At 67.5% G+C, this 22,561-nt stretch overlaps 1 protein-coding gene across 7 annotated transcripts in view; it reads right to left on the bottom strand.

Annotated features, from left to right (window-relative positions):
* The window catches only part of RXRA (retinoid X receptor alpha), a 98,905-nt gene that overhangs the window by 29,203 nt on the left and 47,141 nt on the right, over window positions 1-22,561 (bottom strand). The window contains exon 1 of one of the 7 annotated variants that reach the window (XM_067040357.1): window positions 8,319-8,836. The exons of the other annotated variants lie outside the window; for them this stretch is intronic. The gene's annotated coding sequence lies outside the window, so the exon portion shown is untranslated. Of the gene's footprint in view, window positions 1-8,318; window positions 8,837-22,561 lie in introns of those variants that run through there. 7 annotated transcript variants of the gene reach the window in all.

Here is a 22,561-nt window from a genome sequence, read left to right as displayed (position 1 = left end):
AGGCTGGGCCCCAGGCAGATGCAGGCAAAGCAGGCTGACAGCTGCTCTCAGAGGCCTGTCTGGGCCGGGAGGCCAGACGGCTGCCCCCGGAACCCTCAGCACCCCAGGCCTGTCCCCCTGGAATGCCTGGTGGCCAGGAGCTGCCAGCCCCCCTGCCCATCTACTCAGGGGGTCAAGGGGAAAGTCTGGGGAGAACAAAAATGACGAAGGCTGACATTTTCGGAACACGCACTATGTAGCAGACACAGCGCACGTCCTCGGTGGAGGTGAACGCATGGAGTTACGAGGCACACAGCAATCCTATTATCCCGTTTCACAGATGGGGAATTGAGGCCCTGTGTTCTTACAGCTGCCCACGGCAGGGCGGGCCCAGCACAAAGCCTGGGCCTGCTCAGGTACCCCAGCAGCAGTGGCCAAGATAACAGGCCCCCAGGCCCCTCTACCTCATGGGGCCCCAAAGAGTACAGCTTCCTGTGTGCCTAGGCCTGGTGGCGTGCGGCCTGGGGCAGGGGAGCTTCCAGGCAGGCCTGGTGGAGGGGGCCCAGGTGTGCACCAAGCCTGCAGACCGGGCCCGGCAACCCCAAGAGGCTGTGGCAGTGAGACGCCGGGACCTCCCGCACACCAGCCGTTCATGCCAGGGATTTCAAAGCCCCACCAGGCACTAATTGGGCCTCCCCTCCCTACCCTGAGGGCTCAACAAGAAGCTTCCCCAGGAAGGAGGCTCTCAGGGGGTGAATCCACTGCCCTGGGGCCTGAGCAGACAGGGGGAACTCAGAAAGGCCCAAACAAGGCAGCATGAGTCAGAGCTGCAGGCCACAGCTCGTCCAGTCCGGCCTCGGGCAGGGTGTCCTGAGCAAGCCACGCCCCCTCGGTGGGCCTCAGTCTTCCCATCTGCAAAGTGGCCTCTCAGGCCCTTCCCGCCGGGCCTGCAGTGATCACACGTGCTTCTGAGAAGTCGAGGGGGCCACGGGTGTGATCGGGCGGCCCCCGTCCACGTACCCCCAGGTCGGGGGACATGCCCCGCCTGCACCACCCAATAGCCGCAGGAGGACTTCGCTTGCCTGAACCTTGGAGCGGCCGTGCCCCGAGCGTTCCCCGAGCGCCAGGTTTGGAGCAGGAAGAAGCCTTGTTTGTGCACCGCCCCCCAGTCTCCTCACCCACTTTGGTCACCGGCGCAAACCGAGTCTCGGGGACAGGCTGCAGGACACCACTACCAACAGTCAGGGCTGGGCAGACCCGACTCCGGCCAGAGCCGAGCTTCCCCCAGGGCCTTGTGAACTTGTCCATGGAGGTGCTGGGCGGTGGGCAGCCCGTGGGGTGGGGTGGAACACGGGAGGCTCCGCCAACCCTGGGGAACCCCTTCTCTGGGAGCACTTCCCCATTTCTATCCTGCTGGGCACCTCCTCCCTTGCTTGCCCTCCGAGGGAGGAGGGGCACGGGAAGGGGGCCTGGAATTCCCAGCCAGGGAGTGGGGGCCTGCCTGCCACTGCACCAGCAAAAGAGCCTCATCTGATCTGTCTGAAACCGTCGCCGTTCACAGAACTAGGAATAAACCATTTCACTGAACTCGAAGATAAGAGCGTAAAATTCCAGAACCAGATGGCGGCACCTATTGGCGGAGATGGGTACTGCAAACCAGCCCTATTAGTCATTAAGCTCCCTGCGTCCACAAGGTCTGGCTGCACACCCTTGACCTCGCTGAAATGCTTGCGACCCTGTCCGGCCACCTGTGACAGACAAGGAAATGGGCACAGGAAAGGTGCAAAAGTTACCCAGGCACACGGCCCCAAACCTGCAGCTGCCCCTAGGCCGAGCAGCCACTGTTCTTTCTACCAGGCCCCTGGGACAACTGGAATGCCCATTTCACCTGGCCTTTGACCACCCCTGCATGAGGAACCCTGAGCCAGCTAGCTGGTCCCCGTCCAAGCCCACTCTGCAGGATGCAGGCTAGCGCTGGCCCCTCCCCTTTACTCAGTCCCGAGAAGCACGCCTCCGACCTCAGGCGGGGAGGGCAAGGAAAGCAAGATGGACATTACAACATCTGTTTGGCAGACACCTCCACCAGAAGAGCACAGGGGGCAACTTCTGGGGCTCTCGATGGGACAGGGGTCCCAACCCCGGCAGTGCGTCCAGAAGCCTGAGGGCCTGGCCACCCCAGGGGAGCAGCCCACTTTTCTCCCCAGCCTCTGGGAATGAGATGGGGGTCTGGGGCCAAGAGGGAGATAGCACTCAGGGATTCTCACAGCTTCCACACCTCCACCCACTACCTGGAAGTCCTGGGGGGACTGGGGGGCTCTGAATTGGAGAGGACGGGGTGGGGGACTTCTCGGGGGCTGCTCTCCTTCGGGGGCAGAGAGCAGCCAGGAGCGCCAGGGGGCCCAGAGCCTGTCGGGGCCTCTGCTGCGGGCCGGCCACACCTGCGGGGTGGGGGGAGCGGGGCTTCCCGTTCACACAGCTGCAGAAGAGGCTCCCCAGGTCCACGCCGGGCCTATGGGGGCCTGAGCTGCTTGCTTATTTGTTTGTTTGCTGCTCCCCGGCAGGAAGGGGTGGGAGAGGCAAGAGAAAGCTTTGGCCGGAAGGAGGGAGGGAAGTGGCTCCTCAGACTGACAGCTGCCAGGCTGCACCCCAGAGCTTCTGCAGCCCCTCAAGTCTGGGAACCGTGAGGAGGGCATCAGTGAGATGCAGGGCAACTGGGCAAGACAGGAGGAGCCGGGTCCAAGGGGGTGGGGGGCCTCCAGTGAAAAGGGGGAGGCCAGGGGCAGGGGCACCAGCCTCCAGCCTCTGCGCATGGCCCGTGTCCCAAAGGCAAAGGTCGGGGCCTGGTTCCTGAGCCCAGCCCCCACGCTCTGCACCCCGGGGGTCACGTGGAAAGCAACTGCTCCAAACCAGGTACCATGAGGCCCTGGGAGGGGCCTCCCCGGCCAAGACCCACCTCAGCGACCCCCGCTGCCCCCAGGCCCCCACTCTGGGCCCTTCCTGTTGACACAGAACATCCACAGCAGACACTTTCCCGGAGCCTGGGTGACAATGGGTAGGGGGTATTTTCTGGAGTCTTCTGGAGTCTGGCCAGGAAGGGAACGTTAGGAGGAAAAGGGAAAAATGCCTAAACACCCCCTGCTCACAGAGAGGCCCCGCCCTGCCCTCCACGTGCACCGCAGGCTCTGCCTTTTCCGGGCCACTATCTGTCCCCACCCACTGATAAACAGTAGATGTGATACGGTGCTATTCTCGAAGTCATACTTTGGACTCGCAGGGGACTTGTCACCAGCGGTCACCACACGCTTATCTGATCCTGGGCTGCAGGACGCCAGGCTCAGGCCCAGACCCCACCCTGGGAGCTGCTGACACCCAGCTCTCCCCATCCAAGGGGGCGCACGGGGCCTCGGAGGGAGGGGCAAAACCCAACTGCCGACTCTCTCCCCCCTCAAGAACCCGGGCCTCGCCAGGCCTGAACCCAGCACCTCACACTACGTACACCCTCCACGCCCCTGGGGACCAGCGGCAATCCGTGAGACTCAGGGCTCCGGGGAAGGAGGCCATGGCCCGGGGGCTCACGGGGACCTCCAAAGAGAGACAGGCCCCCATCCAGGCAGGGTGACATCCCGGCAGCCCCAACACAGGCAAAGGGACTTCAAAGAGCTGCCAGATTCAGTTCAGGAAGGCTTGCGTGGAAGAGGTGATGGACAGATCTCTCTCGGCACAAAAAGCGTTTCAAGCCATAAAACGGACTCTACGATGCAAATACCTGGAGGCCAGATAGGGAAGCCAGGGAGCAGAGGTGGAATGCCCTGGAATGCTCAGCGCCCAGAGCAGGAGAGCAGTAACGCCCTGGGCCCCCAGAGTATATGGGCGTGAAAAGTGACATTCAGTAAAGTTACAATAAAGAATGCTCTCATGGTAACTGACAAGGGCACGGGCTGCTCCTCGAGGTGGTGAGTTCCCCGTCGTAGCTGTATGCAAGCAGAAGCTACAGCCACCACTCAGGAGCGGCCAACCAGGTGGGCCCTGAGGTCCCTCTGAGAGAGGGAAGGGACATTCCTCCCACCCCCGCCCCCCCGCCAACAGTCCTGAACTGCACGGGCTCCCTCCAGAACGCCCACCAGGACCTTCCTGCCCCCCCTCCACCCCGGAACCCCCAGCAGGAAGCCGGGGAACCCCCACCAGCTCCTTTCTGGTCTCTGCCAGGCAGCCTGGGAAGGCGGGGGAGGTGGCAGGAAATACCAACCCCACTGAGGCTGCCCGGCTGGGGCGGGGGTGAGCCCCCCCGGACCTCCAGCCCCTCTTCGGGAGCCAGGGAACCCCCGACTCTCGGAAAGGGGAGCTCGGGGCTCCTCCGCGGCCCTTCTGAACCTACAGGGCCGATCAGGGCAGGGTCCGGGCGGGCCACAGACTGGGCTCGAGGGCCCAGCCAAGCAGGAAGCCCAGCCGAGGGCGGGGAGGGACACGCAGTCCAACCGAAGGAGCGCGGGGAAGAGTCCCGTGGGGCTGGGGTGCGCGGGGACTTCAGAGGGGGCCGTGCAGGACCGCACGGAGGCGCGAGAGGGGGCCAGGAGGGGAGAGGGACACAAAGGGGTGAGGGGAGCCCCGAGGGCACCAGCACCCGACCCTGACGGGACCGTGCACAAGCAGCCGCCCCCCACCCGGAACCGAAACCCCACCGCGGGGGGCTGGCGGACCCTCAGGAGCTCCCTGGGATGCCCGCCTCCAGACCCCGCCTTCCGGAAGGGCTGCTGCCCCTGCCGCCCAGGGGAGGGAGAAGTGGAAGCCCGGTGGGGACTGTGGTGTGACGGCGGCGCGTCGGGTTTTGGGGGAAGCTCGGGGTGGCTGGGGCAGGAGGCGTCCACAGGCTCCACGGGGTGAGGGGCCTTCAGGAACTGGGGGGGCAGGGGGTGGGGGACAGACGTGCCCCCGACACGGGTGTGCCGGCCCTGGTGGGGAAACGCCCACCACTCAGGTCCCCCTTCTGTAAAACGGGTAAGCCGACAGCAGAGGCTGCTGTGACAGCCCACAGGAGGGGGCCCCACGAGCCCTCGCAGGGTAGGGTTCCAGCACAGGCCGTGTGCCTGCAGAGGGTGGACCTATCACCTCCAATCCCAGGGGGCGTGGCCAGCTCACTGCCTCTGGCCCAGTGTCAGTTTACAGCTCAGGTGGCCTGGCCTGAAATTTCAGCTCCTCTGGGGTCACCCTGCCCTTTCCCCAACGAATGCCCCCAGCCCCAAATCTCAGCCCCCGCTGAGGACGACACAGGTCAGCTCCGCCCTTACGCCTGATCAGGAGGAACTCCCGCCTGCCTCCGGCCCTCCCCCAAGAGCCTGGGGCCTCAGAACAGGGTCGGATAGGGGGCCCACCAGGCAGCAGCCTCAGGGGCCCCTACGGAGAGGCCCCCAACTGGCCAGAAGGCACCCAGGCCCAGCAATCCGTCGGCCTGCAGACGCCTCCAGAACTCAGGTCCCAGCTCCACACCAGAGCCCCGGGTGGCCCAGACCTGCCCAGACTCCAGAGGAGAGACGAGGAGGGAGCAGAGTGAACCAAGACACGCATCTCCTTCAGCCCGCCCCCCACTGCTCACAGACGCCCGCTGGTCACCAGACAGGGGTTCCACCCCCCCACCCCCCAGGCCGCATGGAGAGCACGGGCTGGCCTCTCCCAAGTACCGCTTCCTGGCACCGCCCTACCCAGCCCTCCGTGACACCGGCGGGGATGCCCGAGGGGAAGGGGTGAGGAGGGGGCAGGCGGAGTGGATGCCGAGGAACAGGCAGGGCACTGCTGGGTGAGGGACGGTCACCGCACCTCCACCAACCTCAAGGCTGCTCGGGAGCCCAGAGTGACTGGGGGCTGCCGGCCCGGTGGTCAGAGGCTCCACCACCACCGTCACCGTCACCATCACCATCACCACCTGAGGGACCCCTTGCCCCGCTCCCTGCACAGGCAAAAAAAAGGCTGAAGCCCTAAGAGGCGCATGGTGACACCGGACGGCTTTTGCCACAGGTGACAATGTTTCGGGGTTCTGACGGCTGGGTCCTGAGCCAGCCAGGGCTGGGGAGGGCGGGAGGAGGAACGGGCTGCAGCGGCAGCCGCCCTCACCCAGCACACTAGTACAGCCTGGGGGCACCGTGACTGGGGCCCAGCCGCTGTCAGGGAAGTGGGGAGCGAGGCCAGGAGCAAAGCAGGGGCCAGGAGGGGCTCCCTGTGGCCAGCCAGCCAGTGCCTGGGCCTGAAAGGTCCAGGAGAGACCTGAGGGGTAATGGCGCCAACGCACTGGGGCACTAGGGCCAGGGTCTTGGCAGGAGGCTGTGCCCAACCTCCAGAAGCTCACGGTCCAAGAGGGCTGTGGCCACAGCCCTCACACCAGGCCTAGCTCGACAGTCAACCAACGTCTCTCCACCACTTTCCCCTCCCCCGATTCCTGCGGTGGGCGCTAGCACGCCCCACCGGGCCAGTGGCACTTGGACAGATGTCCGAGGGGGGGGCGCTATGTGGCGACGCCCTAGGCGCTGAGCTGCACGCTTAACCTGGGGGCGAGCACTGCTCCAACCGCCACGGTACAGAGGAGGGATCTGAGTCCCAGAGCCGCGTCCACTACCTAACTCTCCGCAGCTTACCGAAACACGCTCGGGGAGAGGGGCTTGGGGGGTGCAGGGAACACCCTGGCCCGGACCCCCAGGAGGTCGGGGCCGGACTCTTCCGGAGCCCTGCCCCTCTGGCCCGGCTCCCTGGCCGCGTCACGCCTCTCTTCGCCAGGCCACGCCGCGTGCGCCTGGTGCTACAGGAAGAAGCCGCTCACGGCTTCAGGGTAACGGGGACCAGGGCCTGCTGCTGGGACACCTCCCTCCTGGCTCCATCCTGCACCCTACACAAATGCCCTGAAGGCTGGCTCCAGAAACGTCAACTCCCCACCTTCCCCGCCCCCTTCCCCGTGACCGTAGGGCCTCCTGGACCTCGGGGCAGGGCCGGTTTTTCAGGAGAAGCCAGGTGGCCAGAGGCAGAGCCAGTCCCTGGCAGTCCTGTCCCCAGAGGTCTTGGGAAGGTCGGGGGCTGGGGGGGTTGTTCAGGGCCAGGACTGGCAATGACCGAGCTGAGCCAATGTGACTCGGAGACCCAGCCCAGCGCCGGGCTCCCACTCAGGTGCTGTTTCTCCATCCATCCAGCAGGGTGGCCACCCCAGGGTGCAGGCCACAGAGCCACCACGTGGGGCCCCCAAACACGAGGCCGGTCCTTTTAGGAGAACTCCGAGGCATCTGACTTTACGGAGAGGTTTCCCCCCCTCTCCCCACCCCAGAGACGGCTGGGGGACAGCAAGGATTCGCCAGCCTCACTGACTGGACCACCCACCCATCCCAGGGTCCCAGAGGCGAGAAAGGCCGGTCCAGCCGGCACCAAGGAAGGAGTCAGGAGAACACGGTTGACAGGCAGTGCCCGGCTCAGCCCCATCCAGCAACGCTCCCTCCAGCTGGTTCCAGAAAGGAGCCCCCCACCCCCATAGGAGGGCTGCCGGGTGGAGGCGGCACAGGGCCACCCGCCCAGAAAGATGCCAAGGGACAGAGAGAGAGTCCCCAGAGCTGGTTTCCAACCGCGTGGCTGGAGGCCCTCGGCAGGCCAGCCTGCACCGCTGCGGGGCCGTCCCCTCCCCTGGGCATGGCGGGCAGACGACCCCCATCTACTGCCGGACCACGGGGCCATGCCTCCTGCTCAGTGGCCTAACGCAGGATGCCCGGGGGACAGGCTGGGGAGAAGCCGAACCCCCAGGCCTGCTGGAATCCCCAGGGGGAGGCACAGAAAGTGGGGAGGGACAAGAGGGACGGGGCCACAGAGCAGCTGGGGAGCCAGCTGCAGCGGACCTGCGTGCGATGCCGTTAGCGCCGTGGCCTCTGCAAAATGGAGATCCCCAAACCCACGGCCTGCTGGCGGCCCCGGGGCTTGGGAACACCCCCCCACCCCCCGCCCTGACCCCACAAGGAAATCAGAGCCTCCAGAACACAGAGCTAGAGTCTAACAGGCAGCCCCTGTGTGGCTGCCCCGAGCCAGCCTTGATCACAGGGCCTCCGAAAAGCCTGGGGACGTGGGGATGGCTCCGTCCCACCTGCGGAGGAGGAAGGGGCTCAGGGAGCGAGGGGCGCTCCCCAAGCCAGGGCCGGAGCCGGAGCCGGCGGGCAGGGACCAGGACCCAGCTCTCCACCCTGATGCCCCCAACGAGCTTCACTCTCACAGAGAAGCTCCCGCAGCCAGCCTGGGTGGCCGGCAGAGCTCCAGGCCGGAGCCGGTGCCAGCGGCACGCCCACCGTGGGGTCTATGGGCACGGGAGCCGGGAGCACGCTCACCTCTCCGGGGCCAGGCAGGGGCTCCCGGGTGCCGCAGCCTCCCGTCCAGGCAGCACCCCTGAACTGTCCGCAGCACCTCCAGGGCGCTGGCCCAGATGGCGAGGGGCGGGGGGGAATTCCTGATGAAACCCCGCCTGCTCCACGGCAGCCTGGGTGGCAGGGGGGCCCCCGAGCCCGTGGGCCGGCTGAGGCAGTTTCTCTTCAACAGGAAAAGAATGATGCTTGTTTCATTTTGAGCTGCGTCGCTCCGGCTGGCTCAGGGGCCCGCGGCCCGGCTCTGTCGTGGAACGCCCGTGCTTGCCACCCCCGCTACAGCTGTTTTTCTCTCTAACTTTCTCGCAGCCCCTGCCGGCGTCGGGAACATGTTTGCAGACACTCAGGCCCAAGTCCGCCGGCACCCCAGCCACCTGTGCTGGAGTCGGGGGGCACCGTGCCAGGCGGTCAACCTGTCCCAGTACTGTGGAGAGGTCAGGGAGAGATCAGGGCCCCCCTCCTCCGGGCCCGGCGTGGGCTGGCCTCCCCCGGGGCGTCCCCAATCCTCCCACAGCCCTCCGAGCATCTCGCCACTTCTCGGATGTGGGCGCGGATGCTTGGCACCTCCGGTGTGTGGCCGCCCAGGGCCGCGCAACGGGCGGGGCGGGGCCGGGCCGAGCCGGAGACCCCGGAGGGCAGGGCGCCAGCCCAGCTCCCGAGCGGCTCCCGGCAGGCTCTCGGAGACCCCCGCCGCCGCGTGCCGAGAGCCCGGCCCCTCAGCGTCCTGCCCCGAGCAGAGGCTAACCCACACCACGCTGACTCAGCCGGGCCGCCAGGCGGGTACCGTCGTGGGCGGAGGCACAGGTGGCAGGGGCTCTGCAGACAGCAGACAGGACCTCACCCATGAGACAGACCGAGAACGGGACATCCGCCCGCTGGAGCGGGGCTTCCCCACCTCAGCGGCAGCGGGGGCACCTCCCACTCGGGCCAGCACAGCAGCCCCAATCCCACCCGCTCCTGCTCAACGCCCCGCCGGCTCTTCCCTGCTCTGGAGAGGCCCCCTCCCTCAAAGGGCAGCCTCCGGGGGTGGGGCGGGGCGCGGCGGGGGGGCGGGGGGACCAGCCTCTGAACCCCCTCGGGCCGTGTCCCCACTGTGCGGGTTCAGGTGGGGGCCCGCGGGCCTGGCAGGATTGGTTCCCAAGCTGACATGTGACTCAGCCACCCCTTGGGGACCTGCTGTGTGACAGGGTCTACCCTTCACCCCCACCTCCAGGCCCCCAGCAAGTGCAGGGACAGGAGAGTGGGTTCCACTCTGCACCAGGAAACGGAGGCCCAGGAGGCCCTAGAACCTCCACCCCCGTCCTCACAAAGCACTGAACCATGTCCCCAGATCTCCGAACTAAGGCCTCATTCCCGACACACCTTGCGGGGGGAGCAGCCAGGAGGCCGAGAACCTTCTCATCCCACAACAGGCGCCTTTCAGGGGCTGCTGCGGCGGCAGAGGGGACAAGCCAGCTGACCCCGCAGACGCGAGGGTGGACGTGTAACAGGCAGCATCCGTGCCCCATGACCCCGTGCCCTGAGAACCCAGATGGGGCCTCAGCAGGCACCCAGCCCAGCCACCCAACCCACAGGGCCTCCAGGCAGGAGGGGGTGGACAGACTGACAGTCGGAAAGTCTCTCCCTGGGCCCGGATGACCGTGACCTCCGTCCGCACTGCACCGCCCCCCGGGAGTGACCCACCAGCCCCTCCGTACAGACAAGAGCCTCGAGTGGCCAAGCTCAGACCTGGCTGTGGCCGGGACACAGCCACTGGCTCAGCGCGCTCTTCCCACGGCCGTTCCCTGCACTGGTCACTTGGCGGTATGGCCACTGTCCACTCAGTCACCACCAGACCCTTCCACGGCTCCCCGTCACAGCCCCCAAACCCCAAAGCCCGCCCCCCCCCACCTCAGTGCCCCTTCCGGGCCCTCTTGGCTCCACCAACAACCACAAGCAACCCCCCGGGGGGGGGGACCAAGGCCATCAGGGTCAACGCGGGGAGGGAACCTGGGTAAAGTACGTTTCCGCTGCCGGCTCCTGCCCTTGGGAATATATCTGCCGACAGCTTCCAGCAACTACGAACCACGTGCGGTTCTGAACGCAGGATGGGGGCTGGGGGCCGCCCACCGCGCGACCAGCCAGGTGACCGACACGCGCTCCCGGCGGCGGGGCCACGTTGAGGGGCCCCAGGGACCAGACCCGTGCCCAGGGGTGCTGGAGCTCAGTGAGGCCCAGCTCAGAGGGATGGGGCGACACCAAGGCCGAGGGGGACACACCTAGGCAGGCAGCAGCCTCCAGCTCTCATGGCTGCCAGAGGGAGGGGGGATACCCCTCAGCACCTGACAAGGAGGAGTGGGGACCCAGAGCCATGCCTTCCAAAGCTCCAAACCCACCCCAATTCCCCAAACCCACACGCAGTCCACAGAGCTGCCTGGGAAGCAGGGCTTAGGCCCTCCTGAGAACATAAAGTCCGCCGGACATCCGAGGAGCCCTTAGCACCCGGCCCCGCGAGTGATCAGCTGGCGCCTGCATCGTCAGAGAGAGGACAGTAAAGTACCACCTCACTCTGTCAGAGGCCTTGAGTGCAACACCCACACCTACCCAGACCCAGGAGGGCTGCAGATCCAGGCACAGCAGGACCCCGGATACTAAGAAAGCCAAATGCGTTCGAAACAGCAACTCCAGAAACTAAAACACTTCATGCATTTGGCTCAAGAAGACGTCCTTGCCCTGAGCCTATTGACTCCATGTTACCCACTATGCTAACATGCCTCTGTGGGTGACTTCCCAGAGAAGGAACAATTGGAAAAAGCGAAAAGTGGTAGCAAGAGATGCTAGGTGAGAGACAATGGGAAAAAAGAAAAAAAAAAAATCAACCAATTATCCAGCAGCCAGGTAGATGCATGCATGTTCCACACAGAGAAACCCCAAAACACCCTGCTCTCATCTCCTGCGTGTGGCCGGAATAACGGTCCCAACCCCCTGCAGGGAGACGGGCGGCGTGCCCGGCAGGACACTTAGGACGCCCAGCCCAGCCACCAAATGCCCACGATGAGCCCTCGTCACACTCCCACGGTTGCAACAACCAAACTGCGCCCCCCGTACACACACGCAGCTTCCAGCTGAGAACTCTGGAGAAAAGTCAACACGTTCCCCGCTCTCTCTAAGAGCACAGAGCCTGGCCTAACAGCCCGGGACGTTTTCTGTATGAACGTAATTTTTGACGATTTTAACTGTTCTGTCACGTCAAGAGACGAACTGACCTGGAAAGTTCTCTTTCCTGCACTCACTTTACAGACATGGAAACGAAAACCAAGAGCTGCAGAGGCCTGTCCAGGGTCCTGTCGTGGGGTGGTGGGGGGGGTGCCCAGCCCTTGCCCTCGAGGAAGAGCTGCCGGAGGGGTGTGGACGCAGACACCCACTGACGCCTCCAGAACAGGAAGGCAGAGCCCCCCGGTCCAAAACACGTGCCACCGCAGAGCTCTTTGCCGCAGGAGGACGGGGCCTGTGAGGAACCTCGGGCTCAGAGACTCGGACCTGGAGGGAGCCTTCGCGGTCACTCAGGGAGGATGGGGGGGACCCCGAGCCCAGAGATGCCCAGGGCCGGCCCCAGGACACAAGCACACCCTGAGTGCCCGTCCCTGAAACCCTGACCGAGCGGAAGGTGGGCAAGGCCTGCAAAGGGCAGGGTGGGGCAGGCAACCGCCCCCACCCCCCCACCCACCCACCCGTCAAGACAGCCCAGCGCCCGCGGCTGCAGCTTTCTCTCGTTTTGGGTCCCAACTCCAACCCCAGGGGGTTCCCGGAGACCCCGCCCAGTGCAGCCTCGCCGGGCGTCCACACCTTCCACACGGCGTGAGGGAGGCCAGGCCATGGCCCCCTCCAGGGAGAGGCAGGCGAGGCACCCGAGACGTGGGGGGCTGAACGGTCACAAACCACAAAAAGGCTTTAAAAGGCCTCGAAGAGTGAGGTGGTCCCGGCCCCCAGGCCGGCTGCCACGTCTTGCTGGAGGCCCCGCCCTGAACCTCCGTGTGGCCCTGGGAAAGTAACTTCACGTCTCTGGGCCTCAGCTTCGCCCAGAACCTGGGCACAGGGGAGCACATCCCCCTAGGGACGTCGGTGAAGGCCAGTGAGTGACCCACACGAGTCCCGGCACAGGGTGGGCACGAAGGAATGGAGCTCCTTGTGACCAAACGGACGGAAGTGGCCCGTGAGCCGGGCCAGGAGGGGGATGAGGTGTCGGCCCCCCATCAGCACGATGGGGGAGACTGGAACCCGCTGGGATTCCAGCCTCCTGCCTCCCTGCGGGCCTCCTCCCTGACAGACCCCTCACCACGGGATCCGGAGCCAAGACCCAGGGGCGAGCCGGATCCAGGGCCACCTGTCCATCCCGGGCCGGCTCCGGGCAGCCCAAGCCCCTCGTGGCCTCATCGCAGGGTGCCTGTGGCTCCCAGAGCGGACGTTTCCCACACCAGACCCAAGAGGGTGGGCCCCAACCGGACAAGTCCCCGCCATCCCCGGCCTCAGTTTCCTCATCTGGAAAGGGGGTGTGCCAGACCCCAGGAGGCCCTCCAGGGAGCCTCGAGGCAAGGAGAGGAAAAGAGCCGGCCCCTTCCCCTTCCGCACCCAAAAACCCGTTGGCCCAGACACCCAGGGCAGGTCAGAGCCCAGCAGCCCTGGCCTCAGGCCGGGGACAAGAATCTGCACACCGGCCAGACGCGCCGGGCACAGCCGGGCACCTCACGTGCGCTGGGCAGCCGCGACTGGCGCTTCGACAGGCACGCTCTGTGGAGACACCCAGCGCCGGCCCGGCTCTCCCCACCTGTCCCCCGCGTCCCCCCGCCCCGGCACGGCCACCACGGGCACCACGCCCTACAGGCGAGACCCTGGCGCCTCCCGGGCCATACTGCCCCCAGCGCCCCCCCAAGCCCAGCCCTCACCTGCCAGCCACCTGAGGTCTCCCGCCTGCCAGGCCAGGCCACCTCCCGAAAGAGAGGCCAGAAGGCGCAGCCTCATGGCCGGGCGGGCGAGAGGCCCCCCCCACGGGGGCGGCCCCGCCGGCTCAGGGCCCCACGGCCTCCGGCGGCGCCGCGCGGTGGACGGGCAAAAGCAGCAGGAGGCCGGCGAGGAAGGAGGCCGGGGAGGGCCAGCGCCTCCGCCCGGCAGCTGGGAATCCGCCGGAACAGCCGAGTTCCCCTTTCCCAGGGCCGCCCGGCCTCCGCCAGCCTCACCCAGACACCTGTGACCGCAGGCGGCTCCCGCTGGCCGGAGCCAAGTGCTTCTTAGAGGAGAACGGGAAGCCCAGCCTCGCTCCCTCCCCCCGAGAGCAGCCTCAGCCCTCAGATGATGCGGCGCGTGGGACCCTCGCCCAGCCAGGGGCCCGGGAGACGGGGAGGGCGAGGCCCGGGCCGGAGTTCACGTCCCCAGCTGCAGGCTGGCGTGAAGGTGCGGGGATGGGGCGCGACGGCCGCCCGACGGGCTGCCAGCCAGCAGGCCCAGGCACGCTCCTTCACCCAGGTGTGCGGGCCTGGCGGGGGTGGGGAGCTGGGCTGGAAGAAGCCCCAGCAGCACTCGTGGGGGCCACAGACCCCCGGCCACCCTCAGGTCCCCACCACGCCTCCACCCCCCGCTCTCCGACAGGTGCATCCTGTGCCCTGACGCGCCAGCAGCGAGAGCCCTGCAGGAAGGGCGACGGCGAAGGCCGAGTCCAAGACGGGATGGGGGGGGGGGGGCACCAGGCAGAGCAGGGGCAGCGGTGGCGGTAGAGCAGGGCCTCGACAGCCGCTGGGAGCCCCCCAGCCCGGGAAGCAGGGCCTGGGCAGGCCTAGACGAGCCCCAGGTGGGGGCTCGGCCTCAGAGCGGGTGTGCAGGAAGTACGGGAGGAAGGAAGCCTTCGTGGCCCCCGGCCACCCTCCAGCCACACAACGGGGTCATTCTCCCGGGGCACAGAATGCCTTTTGTAGCCCAGCAGCCAGCAGCCCAGCCCAGGGCCGGCGGTGGAAGTGAGGGTGAGGGGGGCTGTATCACACGGCCTTCCGCCCTGCTGTTCTCTGGCAGGCAAGTGGGGGGTCCTCAGCCCCTGCCCCCCAGAGGCCGAAGGTCCAACCAACACTGTCCACATCAGGCTGCGGGGGCTGTGGCTGCCCGGGCAGCTCTGAGCCGCACACGCTGCCGCACACCGCCTGCTCTGTGGCAGCTGGGGGCCAGGCCGGCCCTGGACAGAAGGCAGGCGGTGCCCTCACCGGACCACATGGAAACCCTGCTGCCCACTCCGGGCCTGGCACTGGCCGTGGGGCAGGGTCGAGGCCCAGGCGGCCTTGCTCCTCCAGCGGGACTCCTACAGAAGGGCCAGGGACTCCCTCCCACGCTGACCAGGCTGCCGGCCCAGCAGCAGCAACCCCCTCCCCTGCCCCCCCCAGGCGTCTCCAGCGCACCCCACCATCATGCACCCATCCGCTCGCACTGTGCTCTCCACCTGAGACCCAACTTGCTGTGGGACCCGGGCAGGTCCCTCCCCTCCGGGGGGCCCACCACCCACCCCGCCCTGACCATGAAGGTCCACACTCGCTGGAACCCACTAAAGCTTGGGGTTCAAGGATGAAGGGGGAAATCCCCAGGGGTCACACGGTAGAGCGGCGGGTCCAGGGGGGGAGGTGGGACATCCTTTCCCACGTCCTTTGGCTCAGGTTTCTGCCGTGTGCACGTGTGGTTTTCTCGGTTACGACACAAAGAGCCTCTGCGGAGGCCTGATTTTAGCAAGACCCTGGCCAGACAGCCCCGAGGCTGCTGCCGCCCTCCTCCGTATTGGCCGGGATTCCTCATTCACTCCTCTTCACAGCTCCGGGCTGCCTGCTTGCCTGGTTCAGGGCCCGGGACCACACCTGGCTAAGCTCACCGGATGGACGGGGGCGTGGCGAGGGCCGGCCTGAGGCGAGGATCACAGCCCAGCCCCAGTCACAGAGGCAAGCCACGCCCACTCAGCTGTAGCTGGTGGTCTGCCGTGACCCCCAGCTCCTCCTCGGCTGCCTGAGGGCCTGGCCAGGCGGCCGAGGGCCTGTGCTCCCAGTTCAGGGTCGGGGGGTGCCTGTGCGGTCCTCTGGGCCCTAGCCCCACTGACTCAATTCACTTGAGCCCAACAAGCCTCATCACTTGAGCGCTACCGCACCAGGGCAGGGAAGGTGCTCAGCCCCACAGGTGGCAGGCGGGGCCCCCTCTCGAGTCAACAGAGACTTCATCCTGCCTCAGCAGCGCCACTGCTGGGCCCAGGGCACATCCTGGCCAGCAGCTGGCTCCCAGCCCACCGTGCCCCCCTCAGCCTCAGGCCCCCCCCCAACACCACCCCACGCCCGGACGGTGCCACATCCTGTGCCGCCACGACGTGGCACATCGCTGGCGGGAAGACCCAGCCTCCGCGCCCTCAGACAGAGTCCGGCTGACCAGACACTGGGCCTGTCCCGCCAGCTGGCTGGCCTCAGGGGTGACGACGCAACCTGGGCACGTGACCCCCCTGTGTGGTGACAACCGGGGGTCCCCTCGCAGGACCGGGTGTTCAGATGCCCCAACCCCTGCCACCCCGGTCTCCGTGTGCATACACGAGCCACATCCACGTGGGCCCCGAGGCCCGCAGGTCTGAGCTGGGCACTGCCCGGTGCCTCCCGCCCTCCGGGGGTCTCACCAACCAGGTCCTGCCCTGGGCAGGCCCAGCCGAAGGCGCTCAGACATTTAGCGAACACCCAGCACGTGCTAGGCGCTGCCTCTGGGAGGGCAGAAAAGGGGGGGCCCCGGGGGGCGGACCCGCGGGGGCCGAAGCAGCTCACGCGCACATCTCTTCCCGATCAGCGTTCAGCGACATCAGGTCAGTGGCTTCAAGCTGGCCCCGGCGGGAGTGTCTACCCCACAGAAAGTAGAAAAAAACCACAGATCACACCCCCCCCTCCCACGAGCCACAGGGCTGCCCCTCTCCCAGCCCCAGCTTCCCCGCAGATGTAACAAAGGGGTCAGCATGTGGCCTGAAAGGTCCCTCCCCTCGCCCCCAGCACCTCTCCGTCCCAGAGACCTACCGTTCCTTCCAAGCACAGGGGCCCTGGTCCAGACCCCGCTCCTGGGCCTCCTGGCCAGTCCGGCAACGCCCACGATGTTGGCCCAGGGGTCTCCCCTGGCAGACGGGCTCCGGGGCAGCCTCTCTCTCCCTCCAGCTGTCCTGGACCTGCCTCAGTGACTGCCTCCTGGCCCCCAGGAGCGCCACCCCCCGGCCCCGCTGCGGCCCCCCTGCCTTCCCCAGGCCTCACTCTCGAAGTCAAGGCACTGGAGGCCGGAGCCCGGGCCCTAGCCAGCAGCCCCGGAGCCCAGGCGAAAACAAACACACACACACACACACCACCCAAACCTCAGCTTCCTTCCTCCCCAAGGCCGGCACGAGAGAACAGCAAGCAGGCGCCGGGGGTGTGCGGAGGCGCCAGCCCACGCGGCTACGTTAAGCCCCCGGCGCTGCCCCCTGGCTCAGCCAGCGGCCCCCTCCCTCTCGCTCACATCCTGGTGGGGTGGGGGGGGCGGGGGCTGCCGGAGGGGCAGCACAGAGTCCAAGGGCCACCGCTGAGGCCAGCCGGGCCTGGGGGCAGGGGCGACGAGCTCCCCATGGAGGGCGCACCAGGACTGCTTTCGGCTCCACCTGCAGCCCCCTGCCCCTGACCGGGAGGCACTTGATTCTTCCTGTTTTCCTACACCCAGGAGGCGCCCGCAGGGACGCCCAGGAAGTCAGGGGCTAGTCCGCCGTGAAGCCACCCCCTCGATCCCCTGAGCAGAGCCCCCACCCCTGCTGCTGACCGTTACCTTGGAAAAACCCTGGATTCACCCAGGGGTCCCCTATCGATCACGCTCACCAAGGCCAGCCCCACCTCCCTCTCTCAGAGGGGCTCTGGGGCCAGCCCAGCGTCCCCGGGTGCCTCCAGTTGGCGTGGCCATCGGCCCCTCTCAGCCCCAGCCCTGGCCCGCAGAGCAGCACCGTCATCCCCTCTGGGTCTTCCTGTCAGGGACACCTCCTCCACGGAGCCCTCCTCACACCTGCTAGACAGAGTGGGAAGGTCTGGACAGAGCCCCAGCCCTGTAGATGCTAGCTCAGGTCCGAGCCCACCGCCCCAGACGGCAGGTCTGCAGACAGGCCCGGTCATCCTGGACACCAGCCCCCCCGCCCCCAGGCACCCTGCCTCTTCAAAGCCTCTGCAACCTCTGCCCTGCTCCAGCCGCCCCACCCCCGCCAGGCCCTCAGTGCCCCAGCCCAGCCTGCAGGCCGCTCCTTCCCTGCAGCGGTGCCCACACCGGCCCCCAAGGGCAGGAGCCCCCTCCCACTTTGCAGAAGCAGCAGCTGAGGCTCAGGCGGCACGCGACGGTGCCCGGGTCACAGATCCGACAAGAGGCCCCGCCGGGCTCAGGCCTGGCTCTGTCCGACGGCCCTGCGCGATGGGGGCCACGCCACACAGCAGGGCCTCCACACTCCACTCCTGGGGCTCTGCTGTCTCTGCCACACGCGGGAGAGCGGGGTGCTGACCCGCAGGAGGAGGTGGGGCTGCTGGCGACCCTGGAACCCCTGCGGCTCTAAGCCCCCTGAACCCCAAGACGGGCGGCCCGGAAGCACCGCAGAGGCCTGTACTCTGGCCTCTAATCCCCGAGACCCGGCAGGAGGGGTCTGCAGGTATTCAGCGGGCCTCGGTGGCCAGCGTTATCCCCGGCCAGACAGGAGCGGGACGGCCCGGGCACAGGAAGGCTGGGGTCTGGCCTGGAGGTGCCCTGGGACGGCGGCATCCGCCCCTTCAAACTGAGCCCACTCCCATGCTTGCCCCCTGGACATCTAGGGACATCGACCCACCCGAGCCAGGGGCCTGGACTCCGGGCCCATCTGCCTCCCCACCTCCCCGTCCTCCTTCCCCCGCCAGCAGGTTCTCTGCCCACCTGGAAGGCAGGCACCTGGGCAGCGTCTGCTCTGTGTGAGGCTCTGACCTGGGCCGCAGGCAGGAGCCCCGCCCCCCGCCGCACAGCCCAGGGAGGGGAGGCTGGGTCTCAGAGACCCCAACCCCAGATCTGGGCCTCGTCCCAGCTCCTCCAGGAGGCGCAGGCAGCCCCCGGCCCCCAGTCCCCCGGGCCAGGCCGGCAGCGTGCCCTGTCACGCCCGCCCACAGCCGGGCCCCCCGCCGCCCTGGCTCCCAGGCTCCGTGTGACTCACAGGGCCGGCATGCCACCTCCGGCCCCTCCACAGGCGGCCGCCCTGAACACACAAGCCACACCTGTCCAGACTTGATGCTGGCGGCCAGCAGGATGGGCCTGGGAACCGGGGAGGGGGCCGGCCAGGCGCTGGGCCACAAAGGGGCCCCCAGGAGGGCCCCGGGTAGGTCACACCCAGGCGGGTGAGCCAGGAACTGTAGCCCCTGCAGGGCTGGAGCCCGATCCCAAAGACCCCACAGGCCCTGGGGAGCGGTGCAGGGAAGGGCCCGGAGCCGGGGCCCACACCCTCCTCGAGTCACCAGCCCAGAGGCCAGTGTGCCCACCGACCAGGGAGGGCGCTGAGCACCCCCAAACCCCGGCCCGGCCCTCTGTCCTCCCCCTGTGAGGCTGAGCTTCACCCTAGGGGCCAGGTAGGCCAATGGGCCCTGGCACCCTACAGGCCACAGGCCTCTGGGTCTCGGGCTCTGGCCGGGCCACACAGGGAAGCCCACCGCAAGGAGGGTCTTGGCCAGAGCCCTGCTGCTGTCCAGGCCGGGCCCGAGGTCTCAGTCATCAATCAGGAGTGTCGTGTCGCCTCCCGGGAACCAGAGGGCCCGAGAAGGGGTGACGGCCAGGAGGCTGAGGCCCTGCCGGCCGTCAGGGGAGCGTGGCAAATGCCTCTAAGAGGGCGGCCACACCGCAGCTGCAAGGGCTGGAGCGGGCCTCCGACACCGAAGGGCCACCGCCCACCCGCCATCCGGGGCAGGGCCCCCCCCTAAGGCTCCCCCGTTGCGCTGCCGCGGCCAGAGAGCAAGGGAGGCCCTGGCCCAGGAGCCCCCAGGAGCCCCCCGTGCCAGGCACCCACCTTGAGGCAATCTGTGCCCCCTTCGGTCCCCAGGCATGGACATCGCTCCCTCAGCAGCAGGAAGCAGGAAGCCCACAGGAGGTGGGGACAGACCCCCGGGGGCAGGGTCAACGGCGGAGGGGTCCGAAGGGGAAATAAAGGCAAAGGGCCCGGGAAGAGCACAGCATGGACAAGCAGGTAGGACAGGGAACAGCAAACAAGTCCGCTCCTGCTGCGCAAGGGGGTGGGCAGGAGGGCCAGGGGGTGGGAGGGGGCCCGAATCCAGCCCCGGAGCTGTGCCAGCGGGCCAGCGGCCGTCAGCGGCTGCGTCTGCTGACTGACTGCTGGACGGACGTGAGCAGGGCCCACCCCCGCCGCAGGGAAGGCGAGGGGCGAGGGGCCCCACCGAGGCGGGAGCAGGCCTCTCTTCCGGGCACGGGATGGAGCGGGACAATCCGACTCGAGGAAGCAGAACAGAGTCACAGCCAAGGATGGCCCGGCTCTCCCCCTGCGCTCGGTTCAAGGGGATTCGCAAGGCAGCCGGGCGGGGCCAGGAGGGCCACCTGTGGGCAGGGCGTCCGCGGCGTCCTGGAGGCAGATGGACACACGGTCGGGCTGCGGCGCCTCTGGGATCCAGAGCCCTCGGTGTGCGGGGAAGCCTCCACAAACCCGGCTCCAGGCTGCCCTCCAGAGCGGAGCGGGGCTAGCCCACGGGGCTCCGAGCTCTCGACCGACGCTGGCGAACCACGTCTCGGCCGGCCGGGGAGACGGGCAGAGCTACACCTCACACCCGCCCCCGGGCACGGCCACAGTCTGGACGGGCATCAACTGCCCTCCTGGGGACGGCTCCACGGGCACGGGGACCAGGGAAGCATCCTCGTCTCCCTGCAGGCCACCAGCAGGGGGCCACCTCTTCTCCCTGCTCCGCCCTCCAGAGACAGGAGTGTGTGGCCCCTCGGGGGGCAAGAGTGAAACTGCTCGGGGGCTAGGATCCTCCCCCCCCCGCCCAGGGACCTGCACACAACTGTCACACGGCTGCGCCCGGGGGGGCCTGGCTCCCCTGCGTGGCCCCAGCCGATGGAGGGCACGCCTCTCTCCCCATGAGGACGGCGCCCGTCCCCGAATGCGCCCCTGAGGCAGGCCGGGGTGGCCTGGCACCCACGGTCCCCCTCTCCCCCGCCTCTTCCCGGAGCCGGCACCCTCGACCCCTCCCTGCCTCGCCCAGAAGGCGTGGCGGCTGCCAGCTTCCTGCTGAGCTGCTCCTAATCCCCGAACGGTCAGCCCACGGCACCCCCGTCCGCCGAGCAGCCCCCATCTGGGAGGGCAGGGTGTGGGGAGGACGGCGGGCTTCCACCCCCAGGGTGGCCGGGCGCCCACGGCCCCGCCCAGCCCCCAGCCGGCCCTGCCACACAGGCGCCTTCTCAGCCCCTGCCACCTCCCCCCCCCACCCGAGGGGGCGGGACGGGTTCCCGGGGTACAGGTTGGTCTGGGCAGCAGGGGTCCGCGACCCACGAAAACACACACACACACACACACACACACACACACACACACACACACACACACACACACGGCGAACTTGACGGTGAACTTGACAAATCCTGGGATGAAACGAAGAAACGGACGCACCTTCGGGCCAGGGCTGCGTGCAGAGCGGGTCCTGACAGCCCGTTCCCGCGAAGTCCGAGAGGAGCAAAATGACAGAGGTGAGCCGGGGCTGACCGGGGCCAGCTCTCGCTCTGGGTGCCCCGAACGCGGGCGATGCGTGCGGCGTTTCACCGCGAGCTCGCTGTACCCCAGAGCTCAGGGCAAGCTCCAAATGGGGCCTGCCCCACGGGGGAGCTCGACGTGAGGACCCTGCACCGCCCTGGGCCTCAACCCGACGGCCCTGGAGGGAGGGGACCCGGGTTACCCCCATTCTCACCTGCTCCAATGGGTCGGGGGGCCACCAGAACAGGCCGTGACCCCCACAGTGGGGAACGGCCCACAGTGACACCGGAAGGATAGCCAGCTAGCCTATCAACAAACCCCCCGACAGATGACCACCAGGGCCAGCAGAGAGCTGTGAGTGCCCACACTGCCTGGGGGCACAAGGGGACAGAGGCGGGGCTCCCTGGTCCCACAGCTGGGAAGCAGCAAGCCTGGGGTTCTGGCCCCAACCAGGTCCCAGAGGCTGCTCAAAACTGGCCAGGGGCTTCCCTGGTGGTGCAGCGGTTGAGAGCCCGCCTGCCGATGCAGGGGACGCGGGTTCGAGCCCCGGTCCGGGAAGATCCCACGTGCCGCGGAGCGGCTGGGCCCGTGAGCCACGGCCGCTGAGTCTGCGCGTCCGGAGCCTGTGCTCCGTAACGGGGGAGGCCGCAGCGGCGAGAGGCCCGCGTACCGCAAAAAAAAAAAACCAAAAAACTGGCCGGGTCCCTCCCCCAAGCAGTCTGGCGCCCCAAGGGCCGCTGCTAAACGCCAGCCAGGCAGGGTCACTGCCAGCGTTTCCTGAACGCCCAGTGCCCGGGAGCCCACACTGAGCACTTCAGAATGTGTAGCTCATCCAGCCCTTTCAGAAATTCTACAAGCATCACTGTCTTTTTACAGAAGCAGAAGTGAAGCTCGGAGACACAAAGTTTACCTGCCCAAGGCCACCGAGCTGGGTCAGAGCAGGGAAGACAGGGGTCCAAGGCTGCCGGGGCACAAGGTGCGGGGCCGAGGGAGGCGAGCAGAGTGCACCAGCAGGGGGACAGACAGCGGGCAATGGGGGACCCTCCACCCCACAGGGGACGGGGACACCGAGACGGGGAGCGCAGACGGGCGTTGAGCACACACGCGGGTCAAGGCGTGCGCACACACACGTGCCCTGCTGGGGGCCCAGAAGCCCCGAATCCCCCACCTGGCAACGCCCTCGGGGGAGTCGGCAGGGCTCGAGGGTTGGGGGGCTGTGGCTGGCACAGGACCCTGGGTGCTGGGTCCAGAGTCTCCAAGAAGCGGTTCTCGCCTCCACCGGCCATGGGAGGGCCTAACCCCCCACCAAAGGCCTCCTTTTCCTCCACCAAAAGAAAGGGGGAGTCTCACCTTGCCACCGGAGACCTCAGCTCTACAGACACTGAAAATCTGTATTCCATTTTTATTTAAAGCATAATAAACACCAAGATGGGCCGTTATCTGTCTGCGCGCGGAGGGAAAAGGCAGCCGGCAAGCTAAC

Source organism: Kogia breviceps, chromosome 8 (genome assembly GCF_026419965.1).
Source record: "Kogia breviceps isolate mKogBre1 chromosome 8, mKogBre1 haplotype 1, whole genome shotgun sequence".
NCBI lineage: Eukaryota > Metazoa > Chordata > Mammalia > Artiodactyla > Physeteridae > Kogia > Kogia breviceps.
This window is presented reverse-complemented; position numbering and strand designations above follow the sequence as displayed.